At 37.9% G+C, this 5,860-nt stretch overlaps 1 non-coding gene across 1 annotated transcript; it reads right to left on the bottom strand.

Moving 5' to 3' along the window:
* Positions 1–2,364: 2,364 nt before the first annotated feature.
* Trnas-gga (transfer RNA serine (anticodon GGA)) lies at positions 2,365–2,437 on the bottom strand. The gene has a single exon. It is a non-coding gene; the product is annotated as a tRNA-Ser (tRNA).
* Positions 2,438–5,860: the final 3,423 nt, after the last annotated feature.

The following is a 5,860-nucleotide window of genomic DNA, read 5'->3' as shown; positions in this document are numbered from 1 at the left end:
AAAGAAAAATGTATTAAACCCAACATGGGACCCTTCCCTTCTCCTGTTTAGTATTTACCGGGCAATGCGACATGGCGATCGATCTCACCTAACTGCGATCAATCGCAACCCCTTCGCGATCTTCAGTTCAGATTAGTCAACGTGGAATGGAGACCGATTGCTTTGGGTTTGCGATTGATCGCTTGGTTTTATGTTACTGGAACCTTGGCAGTGATGTAGGTGTAGGCAGCTGATGATTAGGAGGCCGCGTTTATCATGTTTAAGTTCACTTCTTAATTTTGTGTTTTCTCGTCATATAGACACCATTTTTTGGTCTGAGTTTGGCATCATCGACTTTATTTCAAATTTAGCTCTTTTTCTCTTCTAATGATTTTATTATGTTTTTCATGAACTGCTGATTTATAGAATTATGTAAGCTACCGAAATGTTCTCTTTGACTAAAACAGAATTAAGACTGTTGGCACTTTAGTTCTGGTAAGCTTGTCCGTGCAAGCATAGGAACAAAATGAGTCATTTTAATTCTGAAGATGGCGATAATAAACATGGTGTTCATTTGTCAACGGTTCGTCGTGTTAGCGCAAAATATCTAATAAAAAAGTAGCCTCTGATGAATGGAAGGGACATGGCAAGATTGTAGCATATTCATGACACAAAATGGTAGGATTAAAGATATATATATATATATATATATATATATATATATATATATATATATATATATATATATATTATATAATATAATATATATATATATATATATATGATCACTATTGTTAAGTAAATCACCACAAACGACGCGGATTTTTGCTTTGTTCTTTTTTCATTTGTTTCTGTTGCTGTGTATTATGCTGGTGCTTATTCCAAGTACTATCTTTTTCTTATATACGCCCAGGACGCTGGTATCACGTTAATTTTTTAGAAAAAAAAAATCGTATTATGATTATGACTCAAATGGTCATCTGCTCCGACCACGCTCTGAAAATTTCTTTCTGAAAGGACATCAATTATGATTACAATCGCTGACCGCCTTCCTGGTCAGAGCGCTTGACCGTTCAACAAGAAAGCCAAGAAAAAAAAAAAACCAAAAGGGGAAACAAAGGAAAGACAACAGCAACAACTAGAAAGACGGATCGGCGAAAACAATGCATATACGGCATCGTGTGCGAGGTTGCGTACGAAGATATGATAGAGTTGAGTTCACTGCTCGGGCTAATTGTCGGCAATTAATCACCATCACATTCATCTGGCCTGCAGTCCGCGATGAATGGTACAAATTTGTTTGTTAACCGTTGCATACGGAAAAGTAAAAAGAGAAAATCAATAAACCAAGCTTTGTCGCTTTGGAAAGTAATTATCGTTAGAATACACATCGGACATTTTGTAAAAACAGTTGCCTATGAAAAATCGTTCCCCGCATTTTATGAACTCTGACACCACAAGAAGACCTACGAAACACTTTTTTTTTCGGGGGAGGGGGTGGGGGAGGCGGGGGGAATGAAACAAGCAAGTCTTGCCGTAATGGTTATAACTAACTAATGAAGCTAAATAATATGTACATTGACTTAATGTATGGCAAATCACATTTTAGTTGCCATTGAGTTTAAAACTAAGCTACACGTTCTTGTAGGGTGTGAAGAAACATAACAACTTGAATATGGATACATAACATGTTAACCGTCGTATTAAAAAAAACAACAACTACAAAGCAAGCAATCAAGGAAACAAACAAGCAAGCAAGCACACAAACAAACAAGCCAACCCAATTAATGGGGCATTCCAGAGTGCTAGTTGAAAGTTAGTCTGAAAAGAAAGAACAAATTTTTCTTAGCACAACTATATAACTTTGATCCGAAAGGGATGGAAAGTGATAAAGTTGTGAAATTTTAATTTTTTGATTATCAGTCCCGTACAGATCAAGAACAGTCACATTATGAACAATTATGCAAAAAGTGAAATGGTGATATCATCCCCTTATAATTTGCCATATAGTTTGGACATTAAATGTTGAAATCTACCAGTTGTTGTTGTTGTTTTTTTATTCAGAAGGCAAGTATGCCCCTGTCTTAATTCCTGACATCTGGCTGATCATTATTTGAAGTTATTCAACTAGAGATAACTTGAAGTTTTACACTTTATTAACAGAAAACTTAAATTTCTTTCTTCCTTTTTTTTTTTGCACACGATCAATGGAAAATTTGAGGTGATGACATCATCTGCTCCCTCATTTGCATATTCTTATCAACTGTACGAGACCTTGCAACTGATTGACAAATTGCCCTACATCGACGTAAATAAGCACTGAATTGATCAGTGTCTTAGTAGTAGCCATGATAAAAAAAAAAAAAAAAAAAATCATGGGCGTACATACTCGAGTAGGATTCGAACCTACGACCTCCTGATCTCCGGACAGGCGTCATCTCCACTAGACCACCGAGCTTTCGCCCGACAGCAAGAGTTGGTTCAAATCCAACGAGACTCGTTCTGCCGAAATCAGCCTGTTCTGCATACCTGTTCTGCAGACCTGTTCTGCAGAAATCAGCGAATCCTCACAAATTCATAACTTCCCTAGTTTTCATCCGATTTTGATCAAATTTTCATTGTTGTACTTATAAGATTCTACTATCTCTTGTCGGACTATCATAACTGACATGGAACTCCCCTTTGGTATATAGTTAAGTGTCGATATGATAACGAACTAGTATGAGAAACTGACACAGCGTTGAGGCTCTTGCCGTTGTTCTTGTTGTTGTCTATCATACCGCGGCGAAAATCAAGAATTTAGAGACACGTCATCAACGTGTGAGCACTTTTGTTGGTGTTGATGTTGACGAGGTGGGAGGGTGGGGGAGGTGGAAGGGGGAGGGAAGGGTGTTGAGAGTATTGGAAAAACGCAAACAAAAGATGCTGGATGCAAATTCTCAATATTTCGCCGTCAGAGTTTTCCCATGTATTGAGTATGCGCAACGTCACGATACGATCGACATTGGGGCGAAACTAAATCGTTGTTTTATCTCCGCGGCACTTCACTCGGACGAATTTAAGCGCTGAGATAATTGAGTGGAGAACATGTAAATAACGAGAAGAGAGAGGAAAAAAGAAAGAATTCAAGCATAGGCCTCCCCCCCCCCCCCCATAAAAAAAAATGAAAAAAGGGGGAAATATAAATCAAATTGGCTATGGGGCTTACGTAGCAATAGGACGCCAAGAACGCGTGTCAACACGATGTACTGACGGAGGGAAGTAACGCAATATCTACTCAAACATTATTGGGGGGATAGCCGAACCTGTGGGCGCTACGGCGACCAGCAACTTGACTTGCCGTGTAGATACAGGTGTTATCGTGGCGGTCGACATGAAAGAATCGGCCTTGCTTGAGAAGGAGACAGAGAGAAAAGAGAGAGATAGAGAGAAAGAATAAAAGATAGAGGGGAGAGAGAATGGGGGAGGGGGAAAGCAAGTTGTAAAGTCCAATAAGGAAACAGAAAATTAGAAAGTATAAGAGAGAGAGAAGATGGAAGAGGAGAGATGTGAAGAAGGGTGAGATGGGGGGGGGGGGGGGTTCTGCGAATCCAAGAAGAAAAACTAATTCAAAAACAGGAGGTGAAGATGAGAAGAAAGCTAAGGCTGAAGAGTGCATCGACTCCGACAGGAATAGTTCCCTATTTTTCCTCCATCCACATTTATTTCCCTCTGCCCTTTCCTGTCATTTTTTTTTCGTCATTCCCTCTCACTCCAGTCTCATCCTTTTTTTTTCCTCTCTCTCTTTCCCTTTTTCTTAAGAAGTGCCAGTCAATTCACGGACGATAGGTTAGGTGGAGAGACACAGATTCGAGGTGATATGGACTTTTCTCAGCTGATTTTTGTTGTGAAGAGAAATATTGATGTTCGGAGACGTTTCCTTACGGTTGTCATGGTAATAACACCTTGCACTTCTTGATGATTTCTGTCTTTTTTTATATTTGAATCCTGTAAATGAAGAGCTGTTTATAACTTTTCAAATAAGCCCAGCCTACCATCCAATGCCTAGATCCGATCCCCACTCCCCCACTCCCCTAAATTCACAATACATTATCGCCCCTCTGTATAGTGTTATTACTCTGAGTGAAATATTACAGTGGCTACATCCACAGCTGTTGCGAACAAACATCAATTGCAAAACACGCAACCGCAAAAAGGCATATTCCAGGCTAAATTTACAAAACAAACCAACATGAATGCTTTACCCGAAACGATTCTGTAAACATATGTTGAATTAGCGTTTCTTCAGCAATATTCGTGTCATTTATTTTCATGTATCTTTTCCTTTGTACAAGAACAAACATTGCGAGCCTGACTAATTTTGTTTGCACTATGATGGCAATATCAAACATTAATTGAACTTAATCTGCCAGTCAGACACCATCATAAAATGATTTCCAAACGTAACTATTGGCACTGCTTAATCGAAGGGCTATTAGTCATGGCACGTTGTTTCAGAAATAACCATTGTTGTTGTCCCGTTGTCGTTGGAGGTCCAACGTTTGTATGTGGACTCGATAACTGCTTCCTATATACCCTACAACCCTTTTTCCGTTCAGGGAGGTGCACCTCCCTGGTCCATTTGAAGGCTCCATGTTATTATTAAGAAAAAATTAGCAGCGACTGCAATACTAACAACCCTTCAGTGCGGAAGGTTCAAACTCGCCCGTATCTTCGACGATTTCACGAAACAGAGGAAAAGCATCTTCCAATAAGCGCTGTGCAACGCTTTTAACTTAAAAAAAAAATAGCAGTATATGCCTGCTTTGGTAACGGCATGACAACAACCAATAAACTGTAACCAAATTAAGTGGTTGCCACGGTAAATTCATTCTCTGTAACGTACCATGAACATGAATTTTTTTTTTTCTTCTGAAAAAAACTATAATCCTTCCCTGTATGAACTCATCTTTGATTACCTGATTGGTCTTGTAGAAGTTAGTACTACAGACTAAAACATGTATGTACAAGTTATTAGCGTACGTATGATAATGTTACATGTTGTGTTTTAAACCACACAGACACACATGTAAATGAGACAAAACAAATGCATTTTGTTTCATATCCTCCTTATAGATGTCCTAGAAACAAGAAAACGAAAAAAAAAACAAAAACAAACAAACATTGGTGATGTATCCCTCGTCCTTATCATCTGTAACTGTCATTGCCAATAATATATTTCTATCTATCTATCTATCTATCTATCTATCTATCTATCTATCTATCTGTCAATGTACCTTTTTATCCGTCTAGTATTGTTTGATGTAGGTACCGAGTCCAAGACTCGTTTGCCCATTCCTGTGAGTCGTGGGAACTGAAATTACCGAATAAAAGGGTTACAGAATAATATTTTAACCTCCCAGCTTCTGATGACTTTGTGTGATTATTCTACATAAATGATTTTGAATAAAATGATTGATAAGTTGATGTTACAACGCTAAAGCACATAACCTTCTATTTTCCATACTATAGTGTGTGACTTTGTTTTGCATGTATGTTTAAAATGATTAAAAGTCACGTAGAATTATGACGGAAAACAGATTTTCACATGAAGTAGGAAATTATTTATCAACTATTACCGATAATGTACATCCCTTTCCAGCATATTATATGGACATTATTTTATATCATAAAGGACGTTTTTTTTTAATGCCCAAATTCACAATAATTAATAAAGAGGAAATGCTAAGCGTCCGAGGATTAAAATTCAAAACATTATTGCTTCCACTCTTCACTGGGCTTGTAACATTACGGGCAATATACCCAAAGTTTTTTCTTGGACAAAGATAATATGATAAAATCAAGACATTAATAACATCGCATGTCATCAGGAAACATGACG

This window comes from Diadema setosum, chromosome 13, assembly GCF_964275005.1.
Source record: "Diadema setosum chromosome 13, eeDiaSeto1, whole genome shotgun sequence".
NCBI lineage: Eukaryota > Metazoa > Echinodermata > Echinoidea > Diadematoida > Diadematidae > Diadema > Diadema setosum.
Note: the sequence above shows the minus strand (reverse complement) of the source record. Positions and strands in the feature narration are given on the sequence as shown.